General features: G+C 42.9%; 1 long non-coding RNA gene across 1 annotated transcript; it reads right to left on the bottom strand.

The window, feature by feature from the left end:
* Positions 1 to 110: 110 nt before the first annotated feature.
* Positions 111 to 20,855, bottom strand: LOC117527278. Its single transcript, XR_004565486.1, has 4 exons — positions 20,732 to 20,855; positions 7,121 to 7,125; positions 5,076 to 5,083; positions 111 to 121 (listed from the first exon to the last, which is right to left on the bottom strand). It is a non-coding gene; the product is annotated as an uncharacterized LOC117527278 (long non-coding RNA).
* Positions 20,856 to 22,651: the final 1,796 nt, after the last annotated feature.

Genomic DNA, 22,651 nt, shown 5'->3' with positions numbered 1-22,651 from the left:
ACACACTGTAGCTGACTGTATCTTAGACAGCGATGCAGACTTCCTTCTGTATGCAGGGATTCTACTCACAGAATTTCAAACACTTCATCATCAATTACGTTTGTGACCCAAATTCTAATGACTTTGATGAAACAAAGACAAAACTTTGTCATGGCTGATTTAGCACACCAATTTCAAATATCACAAGGTCAGGTCAGGAGGACAGTGGGACTGTGGGTAGATATTATGTGTGAACACATGAAAGATCACACTGTGTCATTGCCTCGTGAAACAATGAAAGCAACAATGCCTAAAGGTTTTAAAGAGCACATTGCTAACACAACCTGTGTAACTGACTGCACAGAGAAACTTTTACAAAAAGCAAAAAACTTTGATTCAAGAAGTGAATCACTATTATGCAAACAATAAAGTTAAGTATTTTGTGGCTGTTTCCCCCACTGGAATAATCATGTTTATTTCTGACACTTATGGTGGAAAATGTAGTGACGTGTAACACAGTATCAATCAATCAATCAATCAACCAACATTTATTTATAAAGCGCTTTACAGCACCGACTGGTGTCCAAAGTGCTTAACATTAAAAACACAAATTTACAAAATAAAACACATATAAAATTAAATTTTAAAACAACACATAAAAAAAAAACATAAAAATAACAGAACATGTCACCTCCCCACTAAGTGTTAAAAGCCAGTTTAAATAAATAAGTCTTTAACTTAGATTTAAAAAGTGCTAGGTCAGGAATAGTACGTAACTCAAAAGGTAGCTCATTCCACAGTCTGGGGCCGGCTACCGCGAAAGCATGATCATCCCAGCGTTTATATCTTGACCTTGGAACATCTAAGTAAAGCTGGCCAGACGCCCTTAACGTCCTACTGTAGGTGCGCAAAGTTAAAATTTCAGACAAGTAGGGAGGTGCAAGGCCATAAATAGCTTTAAAAACAAACATTAAAATTTTAAAATCAATTCTAAAATGAACTGGAAGCCAGTGGAGTGAGTATAGGATGGGCGCAATATGCTCACATCTAGAAGTGTTTGTCAAAAGACGAGCAGCAGCATTCTGCACCAACTGGAGACGCGCAAGAGACGACTGATTAATGCCCACATAAAGTGCATTACAATAATCAAGTCTGGAGCTGATGAAAGCATGAATGGCCGTCTCAAGATCACGTCTACTGAGAAAGTGCTTTATTTTAGCCAAGAGGCGAAGTTGGAAAAAACTAGCTTTGACAACAGAATTTATCTGTTGATCGAACCTCAAACAGCTGTCAAATATCACTCCCAAATTCTTGACAGCTGGTATTACATAGTTAGCCAAAGCACCAAAATTTGGTGTTACCACATTTGGTATGCCAGTGTGCTCAAACACCATGATCTCAGTTTTACCATCATTCAGGTAAAGGAAGTTTCAGGACAGCCACTGCTTTACATCACCAATACAATTAAATAATGATGACAAAGCATCACTCCCATTAGTCCTCACAGGCAGATAGATTTGCAGATCATCTGCAAAACAATGAAAGGACAAATTGTGCTGGGTTATAATTGACCCCAATGGCAGAATGTACAAAGAAAATAGAATCGGCCCAAGGACAGATCCCTGCGGCACTCCACAGCACAGAGGAGCAGTTGATGAGGAAAGGTCCCCAATCATGACAGAAAAGCTCCTTTCAGCCAAATATGATCTAAACCACTCAAGTGCAATACCATGAATGCCAATAAAATGTTCCAACCGGGAAACAAGTACTGTGTGATCCACAGTATCAAAGGCTGCTGTGAGGTCCAACAGAACCAGCACAGCAGGATTCCCTGCATCCACCGACAGAGTAATATCATTATGAACTTTTAAAAGTGCTGACTCAGTGCTGTGTCGTGATCTAAACCCAGACTGGAATTTTTCAAGGATGAGATTGTCTTCTAAAAATGATTGTAACTGTAAAAAGACAACCTTTTCTAAAACCTTAGATAGAAATGGCAGATGAGAGACAGGTCTAAAATTGGATAAAACTGATGAGTCCAGGTGAGGTTTTTTAAGAAGAGGTCGAACCACAGCATGTTTAAAAGCAGCTGGAACAGACCCTGATCTAAGACAAGCATTGATAAAAGTTGGGAGACCCGCCCCAACAGTATTAAAAGCCTCCTTCAGCACCTTAACTGGAACAACATCAAAAGGACAACTTGTAGATTTTATGTGTTTTACAACATCAGCGAGAGATGCAAAAGAAATGGGCTCAAACTGTTCGAGCACAGCAGAATGTGCACGAGGAGCAGACAACTCAACATTACAGCTCTGATCAGCGTTCTGTCTGACTGATGAAACCTTATCAATAAAAAACTGAAGAAACTCCTCACAGGTTGTGGTTGTAGCGTCCAACAAAACAGAGGTGTGTGGATTTACAACTGAGTTTATAGTCTGAAATAACACACTGGGACGATGACAACTGCTCGAAATAATATGAGACAGATATTGTGCTTTTGCCTCCTTCACAGCCTTCTGATAGTCAGTTAGACTGTCCCTCAGAAAACCCAGAGACACCTGTAGTTTGTCCTTTTTCCATTTTCTCTCCGCCCGTCTGCAGCGTTGCCCGAGGGCACGGGCCGTGGCATTTAACCAGGGGTCGGATTTTGATTTCCTGGATTTGCAGCGCATCGGTGCAACAGAGTCCAAAATGACTGTGCATGTAGAGTGGAAAGAAGAGAGGATGTTATCTGGGAGTAATGGAGAAACCAGTCCATTCATGGCATAAAACTGAGAGTCCATGAAGGCAGCAGCAAAGTCTCCCGCTGTCGAGGAGGTGACCAAACGGCGGCGAGAGACAGGAACAAGTGGCTTACTAGCAGATGGAGGAGCAATAAATTCAAAAATAACAGGAAAGTGATCTGAAAGAGCAATGTCTGATATGTCCTTAAGTGAAACTGAGAGCCCAAAAGAAATAACCAGGTCCAAGGTGTGTCCAAGATTATGTGTTGGTCCATCCACAACTTGTGTTAGACCAAAAGAGTTCAGGAGGCTTTTAAAATCATCAGCCAGCTGATTAAAAGGACAACAGATATGAATATTAAAATCACCACAGACCAAACATTTGTCATATTTTGGGATAAAATCTGCCAGAAACTCAGAAAACTCCTGAATAAAACCCTTATTAAATTTTGGTGGACGATAAACAACAGCACAGAGCACAGGACAGTCAAACTCCATCACAAACAACTGAAGTTCAAAAGTGGAGTAGACATTAGAAGATAAAAATCGGCATTTAAAACTGTCTTTAAAAATCGTGGCCACACCCCCGCCTCGACCTGATGCTCGACCTGCTGAAAAACGAGCAGCCGGGGGGGAGGAGCTCAGAAAAGGCGCTATTTTCACCTGGTTTCAACCAGGTCTCCGTTAACAGGAGAAAGTCCAGATCACGACTGGAGAAAAAGTCATTCAAAATGAAAGTCTTACTTGTGAGTGACCTTGTGTTGATGAGCGCCACACGGACTGAGCGCACGTCAGTCTGCTGCGAGACACGACCGAGCGGGCGCAGGTTCTCCTGCACGCAGCCACGACTGCAGCTCCTCACAGGACGGCGACGTGGAAGTGGAGACCCGGCACCCCGGACAACCGGCCGGAGCCACCGATAGCGAAAAGTCAGGGAACGCCGCACGTCGTAGCCGTCATATGGTGTGAAGAATCCGGCTATGAATTGTCGTGGAGCATGTTTGCAGGAAACAGCCAGGCACACTCTGAGCCGAACACGGACTCCTCCTCTCTTCCCGCGTCCTCTGCGACGCAGACGCCGAGGCAACACGCCAAGCGGCCGGTGTAGAAAGTCTGGTACGGACGCTAAGACAGGCGGCAGGGCAGCCGCGTCCCTGGCCGTCCGCCCGAGCCAGGAACAGCGAAATTCTCCAGCAAAGCCCGAACGCTGATAAGAGTCTGGCGATCATACACCAGGAGCGGTGACACATTCCATGCAACAAAGTGTAAAAACAATAAAAACGACACTAAAAGAAGCGAATGCCGACGGCAGGCCACATACAACGGCGCCATCTTGTATAGAGACTGAACAGACCAGTAAAAAATAACAATAAAAAAATAAATAACTGAAAGTGTCTTATTTCCATCCTTCCTTATTTTCCTTCATACAGTGTTCTTTGTTGTCTGGAACACACATTACACCTGTTAAGTGATTACTGTAGTTTTAAGAGATTCAGATATTTGAGGCAGAGCAGAACCTTCTTTGAAATAAATTCATCCACTTAATGAAGTAGATGTGAAAAGTAGAAATTTTTCAGATTGTTCATCACCTCCCTGTACTAAGTAAGCATTATGGCCTCTTCACACATAACACAAAGTTGGGCGAAAGAAGCAGGAACCAGCCAAAAAACCGCAACAAAAAGCGAATTGGGCAACTGCGAAACATTCCACCTGCTGTCAGGAGGGAAACATGGTCCAACAGGCATGAACGATACAGCAGCAACGGTTCCGTGCATGTTCAGACACAGTGCGAGCACCTGGAGAGTGTGACACCTCATCGCACCACTGCTGCGCTCTTGTCATGTCCACATCTGCCAGTGCCACGTGTCCTGCAAGCGGCGTGCCGAAGGACACCACGTCAACTGGTGGTTGGCTCTCACTGCGGTATTGTATCACTTCCTGTTCCGGAGCACAGCGGTGTTTTTCTGTATCTGTTAGCTGTTTAATCTGCGCAGTTAGATTGATCTAGTTAACTAGATAACGATTTGTTTCCCAGTGTAATCTTCACGTGCCTTAACTAAAGCACTCCCTCTGCTGAATCACCTCTAAATTATTTACACATTATTCACTTTGCAGTGTTTTTAGGAATCTGCTAGCTTAGCGCAGCTACTAGCTCTTAGCCGGTTTAGCATGGCGGCTTCTCCTGTCTCTCCCGCACTTTTCTGCTCTGGGTGTGAAATGTTTAGTTATTCCTCGGCCTCCTTTAGCAGTAATGGTACTTGTAATAAGTGTAGCTTATTCGTAGCTTTGGAGGCCAGGCTGGGCGAATTGGAGACTCGGCTCCGCACCGTGGAAAATTCTACAGCTAGCCAGGCCCCTGTAGTCGGTGCGGACCAAGGTAGCTTAGCCGCCGTTAGTTCCCCTCTGGCAGATCCCGAGCAGCCAGGAAAGCAGGCCGACTGGGTGACTGTGAGGAGGAAGCGTAGTCCTAAACAGAAGCCCCGTGTACACCGCCAACCCGTTCACATTTCTAACCGTTTTTCCCCACTCGGCGACACACCCGCCGAGGATCAAACTCTGGTTATTGGCGACTCTGTTTTGAGAAATGTGAAGTTAGCGACACCAGCAACCATAGTTAATTGTCTTCCGGGGGCCAGAGCAGGCGACATTGAAGGAAATTTGAAACTGCTGGCTAAGGCTAAGCGTAAATTTGGTAAGATTGTAATTCACGTCGGCAGTAATGACACCCGGTTACGCCAATCGGAGGTCACTAAAATTAACATTGAATCGGTGTGTAACTTTGCAAAAACAATGTCGGACTCTGTAGTTTTCTCTGGGCCCCTCCCCAATTGGACCGGGAGTGACATGTTTAGCCGCATGTTCCCCTTGAATTGCTGGCTGTCTGAGTAGTGTCCAAAAAATGAGGTGGGCTTCATAGATAATTGGCTAAGCTTCTGGGGAAAACCTGGTCTTGTTAGGAGAGACGGCATCCATCCCACTTTGGATGGAGCAGCTCTCATTTCTAGAAATCTGGCCAATTTTCTTAAATCCTCCAAACCGTGACTATCCAGGGTTGGGACCAGGAAGCAGAGTTGTAGTCTTACACACCTCTCTGCAGCTTCTCTCCCCCTGCCATCCCCTCATTACCCCATCCCCGTAGAGACGGTGCCTGCTCCCAGACCACCAACAACCAGTAAAAATCTATTTAAGCATAAAAATTCAAAAAGAAAAAATAATATAGCACCTTCAACTGCACCACAGACTAAAACAGTTAAATGTGGTCTATTAATCATTAGGTCTCTCTCTTCTAAGTCCCTGTTGGTAAATGATATAATAATTGATCAACATATTGATTTATTCTGCCTTACAGAAACCTGGTTACAGCAGGATGAATATGTTAGTTTAAATGAGTCAACACCCCCGAGTCACACTAACTTTCAGAATGCTCGTAGCACGGGCCGAGGCGGAGGATTAGCAGCAATCTTCCATTCCAGCTTATTAATTAATCAAAATCCTAGACAGAGCTTTAATTAATTTGAAAGCTTGACTCTTAGTCTTGTCCATCCAAATTGGAAGTCCCCAAAACCAGTTTTATTTGTTATTATCTATTGTCCACCTGGTCGTTACTGTGAGTTTCTCTGTGAATTTTCAGACCTTTTGTCTGACTTAGTGCTTAGCTCAGGTAAGATAATTATAGTGGGCGATTTTAACATCCACACAGATGCTGAGAATGACAGCCTCAACACTGCATTTAATCTATTATTAGACTCTATTGGCTTTGCTCAAAATGTAAATGAGTCCACCCACCACTTTAATCATATCTTAGATCTTGTTCTGACTTATGGTATGGAAATAGAAGACTTAACAGTATTCCCTGAAAACTCCCTTCTGTCTGATCATTTCTTAATAACATTTACATTTACTCTGATGGACTACCCAGCAGTGGGGAATAAGTTTCATTACACTAGAAGTCTTTCAGAAAGCGCTGTAACTAGGTTTAAGGATATGATTCCTTCTTTATGTTCTCTAATGCCATATACTAACACAGTGCAGAGTAGCTACCTAAAGTCTGTAAGTGAGATAGAGTATCTTGTCAATAGTTTTACATCCTCATTGAAGACAACTTTGGATGCTGTAGCTCCTCTGAAAAAGAGAGCTTTAAATCAGAAGTGTCTGACTCCGTGGTATAACTCACAAACTCGTAGCTTAAAGCAGATAACCCGTAAGTTGGAGAGGAAATGGCATCTCACTAATTTAGAAGATCTTCACTTAGCCTGGAAAAAGAGTCTGTTGCTCTATAAAAAAGCCCTCCGTAAAGCTAGGACATCTTTCTACTCATCACTAATTGAAGAAAATAAGAACAACCCCAGGTTTCTTTTCAGCACTGTAGCCAGGCTGACAAAGAGTCAGAGCTCTATTGAGCTGAGTATTCCATTAACTTTAACTAGTAATGACTTCATGACTTTCTTTGCTAACAAAATTTTAACTATTAGAGAAAAAATTACTCATAACCATCCCAAAGACGTATCGTTATCTTTGGCTGCTTTCAGTGATGCCGGTATTTGGTTAGACTCTTTCTCTCAGATTGTTCTGTCTGAGTTATTTTCATTAGTTACTTCATCCAAACCATCAACATGTCTATTAGACCCCATTCCTACCAGGCTGCTCAAGGAAGCCCTACCATTATTTAATGCTTCGATCTTAAATATGATCAATCTATCTTTGTTAGTTGGCTATGTACCACAGGCTTTTAAGGTGGCAGTAATTAAACCATTACTTAAAAAGCCATCCCTTGACCCAGCTATCTTAGCTAATTATAGGCCAATCTCCAACCTTCCTTTTCTCTCAAAAATTCTTGAAAGGGTAGTTGTAAAACAGCTAACTGATCATCTGCAGAGGAATGGTCTATTTGAAGAGTTTCAGTCAGGTTTTAGAATTCATCATAGTACAGAAGCAGCATTAGTGAAGGTTACAAATGATCTTCTTATGGCCTCGGACAGTGGACTCATCTCTGTGCTTGTTCTGTTAGACCTCAGTGCTGCTTTTGATACTGTTGACCATAAAATTTTATTACAGAGATTAAAGCATGCCATAGGTATTAAAGGCACTGCGCTGCGGTGGTTTGAATCATATTTGTCTAATAGATTACAATTTGTTCATGTAAATGGGGAATCTTCTTCACAGACTAAAGTTAATTATGGAGTTCCACAAGGTTCTGTGCTAGGACCAATTTTATTCACTTTATACATGCTTCCCTTAGGCAGTATTATTAGACGGTATTGCTTAAATTTTCATTGTTACGCAGATGATACCCAGCTTTATCTATCCATGAAGCCAGAGGACACACACCAATTAGCTAAACTGCAGGATTGTCTTACAGACATAAAGACATGGATGACCTCTAATTTCCTGCTTTTAAACTCAGATAAAGCTGAAGTTATTGTACTTGGCCCCACAAATCTTAGAAACATGGTGTCTAACCAGATCCTTACTCTGGATGGCATTACCCTGACTTCTAGTAATACTGTGAGAAATCTTGGAGTCATTTTTGATCAGGATATGTCATTCAAAGCGCATATTAAACAAATATGTAGGACTGCTTTTTTGCATTTACGCAATATCTCTAAAATCAGAAAGGTCTTGTCTCAGAGTGATGCTGAAAAACTAATTCATGCATTTATTTCCTCTAGGCTGGACTATTGTAATTCATTATTATCAGGTTGTCCTAAAAGTTCCCTAAAAAGCCTTCAGTTAATTCAAAATGCTGCAGCTAGAGTACTAATGGGGACTAGAAGGAGAGAACATATCTCACCCATATTGGCCTCTCTTCATTGGCTTCCTGTTAATTCTAGAATAGAATTTAAAATTCTTCTTCTTACTTATAAGGTTTTGAATAATCAGGTCCCATCTTATCTTAGGGACCTCGTAGTACCATATCACCCCAATAGAGCGCTTCGCTCTCAGACTGCAGGCTTACTTGTAGTTCCTAGGGTTTGTAAGAGTAGAATGGGAGGCAGAGCCTTCAGCTTTCAGGCTCCTCTCCTGTGGAACCAGCTCCCAATTCAGATCAGGGAGACAGACACCCTCTCTACTTTTAAGATTAGGCTTAAAACTTTCCTTTTTGCTAAAGCTTATAGTTAGGGCTGGATCGGGTGACCCTGAACCATCCCTTAGTTATGCTGCTATAGACGTAGACTGCTGGGGGGTTCCCATGATGCACTGTTTCTTTCTCTTTTTGCTCTGTATGCACCTCTCTGCATTTAATCATTAGTGATTGATCTCTGCTCCCCTCCACAGCATGTCTTTTTCCTGGTTCTCTCCCTCAGCCCCAACCAGTCCCAGCAGAAGACTGCCCCTCCCTGAGCCTGGTACTGCTGGAGGTTTCTTCCTGTTAAAAGGGAGTTTTTCCTTCCCACTGTCGCCAAGTGCTTGCTCACAGGGGGTCGTTTTGACCGTTGGGGTTTTACATAATTATTGTATGGCCTTGCCTTGCAGTGTAAAGCGCCTTGGGGCAACTGTTTGTTGTGATTTGGCGCTATATAAAAAAAAAATTGATTGATTGATTGATTGATGTGGACCATAGCTCATGTAGTGGACGTGACATTTAGAATGCCAGCTGAGTGTTCACATGATCAGCCGGTCCTTTTCACATGGACCAGCCTGCCGATGTGCACACTGATGCAGTTGCTCATGCCTGTTGCAAAGGCGATATGTGTTTTTATGTATTTCCACATGAGGGCAATATGGCCATGCATGTGCGTCACAGTGGAGTGTTGTCAGGTGATATCCTTCATGACACAATATGTGTTCTCCAGTTGTGACTTGAGTCCACAGATCTCAACAGCAGCGGCTGTTGCGGACATGCCCACCTCTGTCAACTAACTCATCTCTCAGAAAAAGTGTTACTCTCTGTTCCATTGTTCTATGATTATTTATTTTATGTATTTTGTATGAAAATATGTATATACGTAGCTATTGTTGTATTTATTTGTCCTGATCTCTGTGTTCTAACTTAACACGTCATGTGCACTGAGCCACTGTTAGTTCCAGTGAGTCGCTGGCCGGCGGTCAGCTGACATGTTCACTGTGTCCATGGCACTATGAGCAAAGCAATCACACATGAATGTGTTCACACCTTTCCCCGTGGTGGGAGTGACATAAGCCTGGCCGGTGTCCAGCTGATAACACAGTTCACCCCATGCCCTGTGCGTTGAGACGTTGCTGCGATATTGTCTGTATGTAATTATTAGCATGTCATAAGAGCATGAGAGCCCGTCCACACGTGCATTGTACACAGAGGTCAGCTGTTCCGGCATGGACATGCCAGCCGTCCATATGCGCTCTGCACTGGACAGCGATCGCACTCTTGTCATCTCGGGGGGAGGGGCGTGACACACTCACATGCAATGTGTCTTGCGGGGGGGAGGGGGGGGGCACCGCACACTCGCATGCAATTTGTGGTGGTGTGGTAACACACTCATAGGGCACTTAGAAAAGGCGGGACCATTCGCACCTCCAGCTCGAATGTGGTCGCCTGCTCTCTTTTTTTGTGTTGGGAGCACAAATGGCCCCGCCTTTTCTAGGTGCCACACGAGAGGTGCTGGATGTTTGTGGGTGGCACCTAGATGTTTGTTGGTGATGGTGTTGGTGGATGGATGTGGTGACTGCTGTACGAGGCATTCAAGTGCAGCTCTGATTTTCCACTAGTGCCATGTTATGACACAAATGACATGGTGTCTGTATAACAATTGCATTTATTGGCCCGAATAACACAAAACAACATATGTACACTATGTCTTTTAGAACTAACAAATTTAATTTTAACGATCAACCTATGAGGTTGGACACATAAGAAATTATTAATGGTGACTGACCAGTATTTCACAGTTCCTCTGTCTGATCGCGCCTCTTCGTCGTGGTGCCGTAATGACAGGTCGGTCGTGGCTCACTAGAGGCTCACTAGAGGCTGCTATGTGGCACATGCGGGGTACAGAGAGGCACATAGTGGCACCTTCATAGTGGATACGTAATAGATGAAAATGTGGGTCATTCTTCGAATAATCGTGACACACCCATTCGGTGGGACCCAGGCCTGGGTCCCACCGATTAATGAAGGATGAATAATGAGCCACGCAGCATATTTTCTTTGCTACGAGAGGGTTTCTTCAACTATCGTGGGAGTTTCATGGCTCTGAGTGGCTCTTAGAGGCATTATCTTCAGTTAACAAGGCTCCTCTCTGAGCGTGGCTCTAATTTCAAGAAGTTCAAAATTTAGCAACAACAGCGTGGCGCAGTTTGTGTTCGAGTTAATGCAACGGCTTAGAGGCATTTGTGTGGTGCTTACGAGTCTGCTAAAAGTCCATTATCCGTGCGCCTGGCACCTTCGCAGGACCTGAGAGGCTATTTTTGGAGCCGCTGTCCTCTTGCGCACACAATTCCACCTGCTCTGTGCGCTGGACTCTATATAAAATAATTATTTTGTAGTGGAGTAATCATTTTCTGTCAAACCTTGGATGCCTAAAACACCTCTAATCACTTCTAGAATCAGAGAACTGTTTCATCTGGACACTTTTTTCCTCTCTTTCCTGCTCCATGTGGAATGTATTTTGAACAGCTTAAGGTAATTATTTTTAATGTTTTTTATAGCTTGATAAAACAGTTCCTAGCAGTAAAAGTATGTGTGTATGTTGATGTCTGTTGTATGAAAAAGTATGTTGATTTAATATCTTGTTAATGGATCACATGACCTCCACTGTGTGTGCGCACTGAAGCAAGACCTGAGAGGCTATTTTTGGAGCGGCTCTCTTGCACACGCAATTCCACCTGCTCTGTGCGCTGGACTCTATATAAAATAATTATTTTGTAGTGGATTAATCATTTTCTGTCAAACCTTGGATGCTGAAAACACCTCTCTCACTTCTGGAATTAATGGATCACATGAGCTCCGTTGTGTGTGCGCACTGAGGCAGTGACTCATCATCACGCTTCAAACGAGCATTTAGGCAGAACGCCAGCTCACAAAAGAGTGATTTTGATTTTTCAGTCAATATTGGACGAACACAATTTAAAATTTGGGTGACTGCGTGAAAGTGGATGTGTGTTTAAAGCCATGGACGATAATAACTCCAGTGGAGCAACTAAGAGCAGAAGCTGTGCAGCAACACAGGTGGATAGCACGCAAAAGACCGATTTTGAAGACATAACACAAAGTTAAAAGTTGTATCATGGTGACTTGTAAGCTGCGGAAGAAATAAAGTTTTATATATATTGTCAAGGATTTTATATAGTTTATGCTTATATTATCATTTATTTTCTTATAGTTTATGCTTATTATTTTTCCTCTTTGTGAGAAGAGGAGGTTTTAAAAAGAAAGACTTGTTGTCTACATTCTTCATGAGTGAGCAAGCTATTTTTCATTTTACATAAGTGCCTTATCCTGCTGTGGACATGAGCCGCAGGAATGGAAGGTTCCAGCAGTCACCTTGTCCCGATATCTCCCTCTTGCAGACATGACTCATGTGTAACCTCTCCCGACTGTCCTTGTTTGTTTTTTCTCATGTTGATGAACTAAATAAAAGGCTGGGCCAGAGGAGGGGATTTTGGGAGAGCTTTGGAGCTTAGCACATAAGCTGCTTCATTGTTCTCCTCCTCTGCGCAGAGCAAAAAATATATATATTTGTCTCTCTCTGACTGGTTTCTTTACAGTGTTTGTGCCTCTCATTTCTTTAAAAACAGGGTGCAAACCCAACAGTTTTTTCTTGGCGCCCAACGTGGGGCGTCGACAGATCTTCTCAAGCGAACGGAGGGAGACACGCCGCAGACCGTGCACAGCCGATTCCACTAGAGGGATTGAAGGAAAGTCCTGAGGAGTGAATTCTCCGTCGGGCCGGTGACTATAGACGTCCACCTCCGCTCGCCGCAGTAGATTGACGACACCTCCGAACCAAATGAGGGGCGCAACAAATTAACGTAAGTAATTACTGCCTGCCTGTGAGGAAAAAATGTTGAGGAGGGGTTCAAGTCCCCATCCAGAATAAAGTGCGGGGGAGGGAGTTAGAGTCTCCGGTCCTGCCGGCACAGGTGGCGGAGGGGTTAGAGTCCCCATCCGGCTGAGAAATACAGGAGGAATAAGAATAAATTTCAGGAGAAGCAGTTAGAGAGACGCAAATTAATTGATTATTGCAAAAGTGAAACTAAGTGTGTTTGTGGTATGAATGAGAGAAAATTCTGTTTTTGTTGTTTTGTTGTAAGGATTTTGTTGTGTTATTTATGTCTTGATATAAAATGATTTATTATTTTATTTTATTTTTTTAAGATGAGGGCTTGTCTGTAATTGCAATCATTGATGAAATCTGTAATTTATTTTGTATATGTGTGAGAGTTGGAGCGGTTGTGGGAGTGTGTGTGTGTGTGTGACAGTGTCGGACTGTATGTGTGGTATTGTTTGACTGAGTATTCCTTAGTAATAATAAAAGAATGAGACTGTGAGTGACTGAAGCACGGACAGCTTGATATCCCATTTTATCAGGGGATAAAAGTGGAGCCGTTGTCTGCAAAGTAGGTCATTTTAAGTCCATACGCACCACACTCACATATTCCCGACGAGTCTGCAAAGAGGGGGATTCCAAGGAAGGTCCGCCCCACGGGGTAGAAGCTTGACCTGAACTTTGCAGAGTGAAGGAGAATAGGTGAACAACATGGGAAACACATGCACAGAAAATAAGCCCCTATTTCAGGGTGACGAAAAATACATGCACAAACGCAATCTGGAAAATCTGAAGTACATAACTAAATGGAAAAAGAAATATGGCTTTTCAGGTAAATTGGTCATGCCAGATTGTGAAGGTTTGGTGTTAAAACGTACAGCAGCAGCAGCAAATAAAAAGGGTAACAGGAAAGTAAGAAAAGAAGGAGAAATAGAGTGTGCAAAAGTATGGCTCAGTGAAGCACGGATGAGAGTAGAGGCCATAAAGAGGAAAAAAAACCTGGGGTGACTCTAAAGGTAAATGGACAGGACATGGATTTTCTCTGTGACACAGGAGCATGTAGGACAGTGATAACAGACAGACCTCCCGGAACTAAATTTGCAAAAGAAGTCGTTTGGGTAAAATCTGCAAATGGACAGGTGAATTCAGAGAAAATATTGAAGTTTGTCAATTTTGAAGATCCTGAAACTAACCAAACTGCTTGTGTCTCTGTGGTTTATTCGCCCCATTGTCCAGTAAATTTACTGGGACGAGATTTGATGACTGCCTTATCTATAGGAGTCACGCCAACAGTAGGTGGTATGAGAGCTGTGAGACAGCCCGCTACTGTATATACAAATTTGGCCCAGGCCTGGCAGTACTCTTTGGATCTGTCGGAGTTGAGACAAACTGAACAATTATTGGAGGAAGGTCTGATGACCTGTGAAAACAGAGAACATGTAGTAATGAGGTCACCAAAAGATCTACACATAACTATGCTATTCACTCCACAAAAGGATGAAAGGTATGGAGCAGGATTTCTGAAAATTCCATCAGAATTACAGACAGTAGCACACCTATACACAGACAGAAAAACCACCTCTGTGTGTAGTGTAGTGCTGACCCAAAGTGCAGACAAATGGTACAGAGGAAAACCTGAGGCTGTGCCGCATATTTCACTGACAAGGGCAGACACTCAGTCCTGGAAGGACCTTGAATTGCTAAAATAGCTGAGGAAGCAACTGATTGGCCGAAGCAGATGCAGTGTCGGTGTGGGATTTCAGTCCATCCACAGGCTTGTATCGGAAATACATGTTTGTAAGTGCTTGGACGACACCAGTGATACATGAAGTAGATCTGGACGATTGAAATTTAACAACATCTGTGTTGCTGACACAGGAAGATGAGACTTTATTGGCCACACTGCCTCCTCATCTCTGGGTGAATACACCCACAGATGTAGGACTGTTGAAAAATATTCCGCCAGTCAAAATTAAGCCACGATCTGATTGGAGACCACGGATCAAACAATATCCATTAAAACCTGAAGCAGAAAAAGGAATTGAACCGGTTATTGCAGAATTATTGGAAGCAGGAGTCATCAGGGAATGTTTAGATGCATCCTGTAACACTCCAGTATATCCTGTGAAGAAAGCTGACAATCAGAATTGGCGAATGGTACAAGACCTACGTGCAGTAAATGCTGCAGTAGAAACTAGCGCCCCTCTGGTTCCAGACCCACATACACTGCTAAATAGATTAAGTCCTGGAAACATGTACTTCTCTGTCATAGACATCAGTAATGCATTTTTCTCAGTACCTGTTCATCCAGACTCTCAATTTTGGTTTGCTTTTACATTCAAAGGGAAAAGATACACATATACAAGACTCCCTCAAGGTTTTGCTGACAGTCCGACCATTTTTACACAGGCAATAAATTGTTGCTTATCTTCATTTACTCCACCAGAAGATTCACAAATCTTGGTGTATGTAGATGACATTTTGGTGGCAGGAAAGACAAAAGACAGCTGTACAAAATGTACTATGATGCTTTTGCAACATTTGGCAGAAACAGGAAGGAAAATTAAAAAGCAAAAGTTGCAGTTCGTGCAACCACAAGTGACTTATTTAGGCCACGTCCTATCAGCTGAAGGGAAACGAATACAAGACGATTGAAAGCACGCTATTCTCAAAGCGCCTAACCCGTCAACAAAAAAGGAAATGATGACTTTCTTAGGTATCTGTAATTATTGCAGAGCCTGGATTCCATGTTATGCAGAGAAGGTGCAGAAATTGCAGGATTTAATACACTCTATACCAACGCCTATGAGTGACAAAATACAGTGGAATAAAGAAGCTGAAGAACAGTTTACAGCTCTTAAACAAGAACTTGTGAGTTCCACAGTATTATCTCTGCCCAATTATGCTAAGCCATTCACTCTCATGGTGGACACAAAACAGGGATTCATGTGTGCAGTCTTGCTACAACAACACGGTAATAAAAATAAACCAGTTGGCTATTATTCCAAACGTTTGGATACATTCTTATCGCCTGCTAGACAGATAGCATATACAGCAATGCTATTGTCTCAGCCACATATTACCATTGAAAGATGCAACACCTTGAATCCCGCCAGGCTCCTACCTACTGAGACAGACGGTGAACCGCATGATTGTTTGGCAGACACACAGAGAAACAACAATTACCTCAACCAGACATAACAGACGAACCATTTACAGATGGACTACATTACTTTGTGGATGGCTCATGTTTCAAAGATCAGAAAGGACAGACATTAACAGGCTATGCTGTTGTTCAATTACCAAATACTGTTATTGAAGCAAAACAGATCGATCATTTTAAATCAGCCCAAGCTGCAGAACTCATTGCATTAACCAGAGCTTGTATCTTGGCTAAAGGACAGAAACTGACAGTCTATACAGATAGTCAATATGCATTTTCAACATTTTGGTTCCTCGCAAAACAATGGCAACAAAGAGGTATGATAACCTCTACAGGGAAACCAGTGACACATGCAGGCTTACTCACAAATTTGCTAGAAGCAGTGACATTACCATCACACCTGGCATTATGTAAATGCGCAGCCCACACCAGAGGTACAGATTTTGTCTCCAGAGGAAACTGCCTGGTAGACAAAATAGCGAAAGAAGCAGCAGCTGGTCGATATGGCACTTCTTCTATTTACACAGCTCAGACAGACAATGAACCATTAATAGATTCTGACCTTTAATTGGATATGCAAAAACAGGCACCAGCGCAGGAACGACATTTGTGGTTGAAAAATGGGGCAACCCCAAACCCCAAAGGACTTTATTGTGTACATAACAAACCCATCCTACCCAAAAGCTTATTCAAAGCAGCTGCAATTGCGACGCATGGGTTAACGCATGTGTCGACAGGGGGGATGGTATATATGGTAGACCAATACTTTACTACCTATGGATTTAATTTATACTCAAAAAATTTTTGTAAAGCCTGTGTTACCTGATTGAAACACAACCCACAGGGAAATATAAGACCCCGGAGAGGGCAATTCCCAAAACCACAATATCCTTTTCAAATTGTTCATATGGACTTTATTGAACTAAATCGATGTGGACCTTATCAATACTGTCTAGTATTAATTGATGCCTTTTCAAAATGGGTAGAAATTGTTCCATCACAAAAAGCAGATGCTTTAACAGTAGCAAAAGCATTGTGTAAGACAATTATTCCGTATTATGGAATACCAGAGACATTGTAAAGTGATAATGGAACACATTTTGTAAATAAAGTTGTACAAAGAGTAGAACACATGAAAATTAAGTTAAAACATCATTGTGCTTACCACCCACAAAGTGCAGGATTAGTGGAAAGGACAAATGGCACAATAAAAATAAGACTAAGGAAATGTATGGAAGAGACAAAACGAACCTGGATTGAATGTTTGGACCTAGTAAAATTGTATATGAGAATAACACCAACACCATCAGGTTTAACACCATTTGAGATACTTTATGGACGACCATATCGTCTACCAATTTTTGACATGGATACTAAAACAGCAGATGAGGAACAAACATTAGCAGATTTTATGAAAAAGAGATAACTCAAACACATTTACTGCCGAATAATTTTGATCTCCCACAGGACGGCCTTCCAGTAGTCCAGCCAGGAGACTGGGTATTCATCAGAGTGATTAAGAGGAAGAACTGGTCCAGTCCTCGTTGGGAAGGTCCATACCAAGTGCTGTTAACAACACCAACTGCAGTAAAGATAGCGGAGAGATCAACGTGGATACATCTAAGTCACTGTAAGATACGGCGTGTGTTGGCTGCCTCCACAGTGTAAGGGGAAGTCTGGCTACAAAGGGAGTCTATTTAATTAGCAATAGATTGTCTCAACGCCAGTGAAGCAGGGAGATCCTTGCACTATTAGGTGAGGTTGGTTAACAACACTGTATCCTAGCAATCATGACTGAACTACAGCAGACCCCGGAGCGGCGTGCTCAGCGCCGCCGCTGCCGGACTGTTGGTAGGGCAGCCGGTTGCGTTGTGATCTTAGTGTGTTTCGTGCTCCTCGGATTCCTGGCCTGGTGGTTGACCCAAGAATTGCAGTTCACTGTGGACCGAGCCAGAGAACAACGGAAGCAACATCAGAAGAGGTTTATTCATAATGTGAATGAGACAGATGGACACCCTCATATATACCATAATAATATGTGGTACAGATATGTTCATTTATTGGCTATGGAATTACATGTTACTAATTGTTATGTTTGTTCGCAAATGCCTATATCCTCAACACACCCAGCTCTGACAGCTAAACCGTACCCTGCTAGGGTGACAGAATGTCTTATCATACGGATGCATAATCAAACTGTATTTCGGGGGCAACAGTTCTCAGCAAATCTGACAAGACGTAACACCACTTGTCTCAGTGCAACCACTTATATGATAGGGATTTCAACAGAAGACGTACAAGCGTGCCCGAGTGCTGCTCCATTGACTAGACTGAAGGGAAATGCAAAAATATCATCACGTTAAATTGTCATCACAACGGCCATTCCCGATTTGCTTTTACGGGACAGGGAATAAAACTGTAGGTAAAATTAAGAAACGTCTGTGTACCCAAACGTATGTTTTATCAAATAATTTAAGCCTAACCAAAACATATTATGTGGATGGTACTTATCTTCATCACATTGGACGGGGATGTAATTATACAGGCTCCTGTCCATGGGGAACGGATGAATCATGTGCTTATGTTAGTAAGTTTTTGCTACCACCTGTAAATGGTACTCCGGTGTATGATGACATCTATTGGCTTTGTGGTTCCAGACTGTACATGAGTCTCCCACCAAATTGGGGTGGTGTGTGTGCACCTACCCAGGTGACTGACCATACATATGTGGTAGTGCCAAGGACCTCCACAGAGAAGAATGGCAGCACCAGACGAAGGTGATTGATATACCCAGATGTGTTACCACATGATCACATGTGGGGCTCGGATGTACCAAAGGACCAAAAATTGTGGTCTGTAGGAGATAAAATAGCACATTCATTGTTCCCCTGGATAGGAGTGGGAAAAAATTAATTAATGATTGAAACTCTGAATTATCGATTGGGTCTGTTCATGAATGTAACTGAGAAAATAGTAGCAGCTAAAACACTGAAATAGATGCTTTACGTACCATGGTGATGCAAAATCGCATGGTTTTAGACTTGCTTACTGGTTCACAGGGAGGAGTTTGTGTTCTGCTGAACACAACATGCTGTACTTTCATCCCAGACTCCATTCATTCAGTGGATGTGCAGGACGCATTGGAAGAGCTGAATAAACTTTGTGATGCAATGCATAAAGACACCCTAGCCGTGAACCGGTGGAATCCCTGGTCCTGGTTGACTTCAGGACCATGGTGGCAGTTACTATTGAAAATGGTGACACCAGTTATTATAGTCCTAATTCTGATTGGACTTTGCATGTGTTGTGTGATCCCTTGTATCAAAACAATGGTTGGCAAAATGGTGTCAAATACATTTGTACAGTGTAATCTGGGTTTCCAACAAACTATGCCAAAATATCAAGCATTGAAACAGTCAGACCTTAGTGGAGAAAACTATAATGACTGTGTTGAGAATTATGATGATATTGAAAAGCTCACAACTTCAGTTCAAGCTTGAACTGTTGACGTGATGAGTTAACACACTCTTAGCCTATGAAGCTTTAGCTGAAAAAGTAATAAGACAAGTGGTTAAAGTGGACAAATTTTCTATTGAAGTGTGTTTATGTAAATAAACGATAAACAGGGAGGATTATGTCAAGGATTTTATATAGTTTATGCTTATATTATCATTTATTTTATATAGTTCATGCTTATATTATCATTTATTTTCTTTTATGACTACGTGTACTTTTCCTCTTTGTGAGAAGAGGAGGTTTTAAAAAGAAAGACTTGTTGTCTGCGTTCTTCATGAGTGAGCAAGCTATTTTTCATTTTACATAAGTGCCTTATCCTGCTGTGGGAGCCGCAAGGTTCATGTCGCAGGAATGGAAGGTTCCAGCAGTCACCTTGTCCCGATATCTCCCTCTTGCAGACATGACTCATGTGTAACCTCTCCCGACTGTCCTTGTTTGTTTTTTCTCATGTTGATGAACTAAATAAAAGGCTGGGCCAGAGGAGGAGATTTTAGGAGAGCTTTGGAGCTTAGCACATAAGCTGCTTCTTGTTTTCCTCCTCTGCGCAGAGCAAAAAATATATATATATTTGTCTCTCTCTGACTGGTTTCTTTACAGTGTTTGTGCCTCTCATTTCTTTAAAAACAGGGTGCAAACCCAACAATATATATATATATATATATATATATATATATATATATATATATATATATATATATATATATATATATGTATTGAAAATGATCCACAGGTGTATATAATAAAGCGGCCACCTCATTCTGTATGCAGAATGGCACCGCACGCAAAAGAGTGCTTTTGCAGAATTAAATGGACAAACGCAAAGTTGAAAGTGGAATCACATTGTAAAAATGACTGTGTTTAAAGCCAGGGAAAAAATAAAGCCAGCAAGCCACGGATGGAAAGGAAGCCACTTAGAAAGAGCACAGAGGCGGCTCTCCAGGAACCCGTGGTTCGGGTCTAGCTGGTCTGGTGCACAGGTGGACAGCAGCCTGGCGCACAGTGCACAACTGCGGAACTGTGATGGAGTGTCTATTTTTGGACTGCGTTTAAAAAAAAAAGAAGGGACATCTTTAAATGCTGCTGTGAATTTGTGAATTGAAAACCCACACTTTGTAGGGACCAGGTGTGGGAGGGCTGGAGGTTTGGACCAATCTCATGCCTAAACGTGCACCAACATGGCGTTATCATGGCACTAATAAACAGACACATGCAGAACACAATGCCCGTGCTCTCCCTTCGCGGTGCTGCGACCGGCTGCTTGATGAGGATGCAGAACACAATGCACTGTAAAAAAAAAAAAAAAAAAACGCAGGCAAAATTGGACTAAAAAAATCCACGAAACTGCGAGGCCGCGAAAGGTGAACCGCGTTATAGCGAGGGACCACTGTATTATGTTTGAGGCAGTTGAACAAAATCCTGGACGATTTTGAAATTCCCCCAGACATTTTTTAGGTCTCAAAGGTAGGACATGTCCGGGAAAAAGAGGATGTCTGGTCACTCTACTATTTAAGCCCCCATTTTTTCCCGCCTCTTGTGGGTTAATTCACTCACATTTGTTTGTGTTGCCTGGCTGTGAGTATTTGATTTTTTTTTTTTCCCTTATCCTTGCTCCATTGTTATCCATGCACCCAGCTGATTGTCTGTGCAGCCCTTGGATTTTTACTGTTGGTTTTGGACTGTTTTCACTATGGGTTGGGAGAAATAAATCACTTGTGCTTTTTCAGTTATCATTCTCCTCTGGTTTCTGACTTGCATTTTGGGTTCCATCAGACTTTGCCTAAACCATAACAGAAAAACTCACTTTACTGTGGACAGTGATGCTGGTGGTGTTCATGGCAGGCCTGAGCCTTGGTGGTTCCTGGGTTGCTCGATCCTGAACATCCTAACCAATTTCCTGACAGTTTGCATCTTCTTCCGGACCTTGGCAAAGTGGTGATACATCTGAATATCATGTACTTGTGTACATTTGTTTGAACTGATGATCTTGGAAACTGCAGTTGTTTAGAAATGTCTCCAAGAGACCTTCCCAACTCCTGTAAATCTACTATTGTTGGGAAAGGTGTCGTAGCACGGACCCACAACAGGGGGCCCAAATGAACGGACAATGAGTAAGCCAAAAGGTAACAATTTAATGTTGTGATAATACACAACTAAAGTCACAGAATTTGCAGAGTCAATAAACACCAGGTGACGTGTGGGCAGGCTCGAAGATAGAAGACCCCTGACGAGAGAGAAGCCGCGTCCCACACGGCCTCCACCACCAACGGTCTGAGGAACACCGGAGCCGCCAAGTCCCGAGTCCCCAGGTGGCCTCTGTCTTCGGCTGTCGACCCTGGTACTGCTGGTAGAAAGCAGAGATATGATGTGTGAGTCCGCACACTCAGTAATTCACAGTCCAAATACAGTTAGGAGGGAGCACCTCCACCTCTAAATCACACACTCGTGCAGCTCCTGGTCAACCACTTATCTGAGATGGGGTGTGGGGCGAAGCCATCACTGTCACACCAAACGCCAGTCCTCTAGATAAGGCAACACTCCAGGAAAAACGGCTGCAATAGAAGTTCAAGTTATTACACACACAGTGTTAGTCAGCAGAGAAATTACTTTGGTACTGGTAGTCGATTTCTCGGCGAGGAGGTGGAGTTGCAGTCCAGCCTTTATGGTGATGATGATGATGAACGAGTGACAGCTGGTGCAGAGGAAGAATGACAGCTGTCACTTCTTCTGGGTCTGGCGCCCTCTCGTGCTTGGAGCCCGCACTCCAAGCAGGGTGCCCTCTGGTGGTGGTGGGCCAGCAGTACCTCCTCTTCAGCGGCCCACATAACAACTATTCTCCTTCAGCCCCTTTCACACCGGGGCTGCTCCCAGTTCCTTCCAGTGGTGTCATGACGATGCAGGAATATCTGCGTCAGGTGCGCGCAGCAGGGGGCAGAGAGGAGGTGAGAATGCAGCCTGCAGGTTCTCTGCACAGAGAAGTCAGAGTGCACAGTTTGGCTGCAGACAGACTGTGCACTCTGACTTCTCTTCTACTTTATATTTGTTCTTGTGCAGAGCTGCAGGGCTGCACTCTGAGTACTGTTATAGTTTATCTTTCCTCCTTTGACCACGAGATGCGAACCATCCTTAAGCAAATGTGGAGATGTCTGGAGTTCTACTTGATGTTGACATGTCCTGTCTCAGGACTTATGTCCTCTTTTGTCCTTTTTTTAACTGTGATGTGAGAGTTTGAGCAGAGAACAAGGAACTAATGCCTGCAGCCAGACTTTTTTTTTTCTTTTAATTGTTCACATGTGCGCATGAACGAA

Source organism: Thalassophryne amazonica, chromosome 16, assembly GCF_902500255.1.
Source record: "Thalassophryne amazonica chromosome 16, fThaAma1.1, whole genome shotgun sequence".
Lineage (NCBI taxonomy): Eukaryota > Metazoa > Chordata > Actinopteri > Batrachoidiformes > Batrachoididae > Thalassophryne > Thalassophryne amazonica.
Note: the sequence above shows the minus strand (reverse complement) of the source record. Positions and strands in the feature narration are given on the sequence as shown.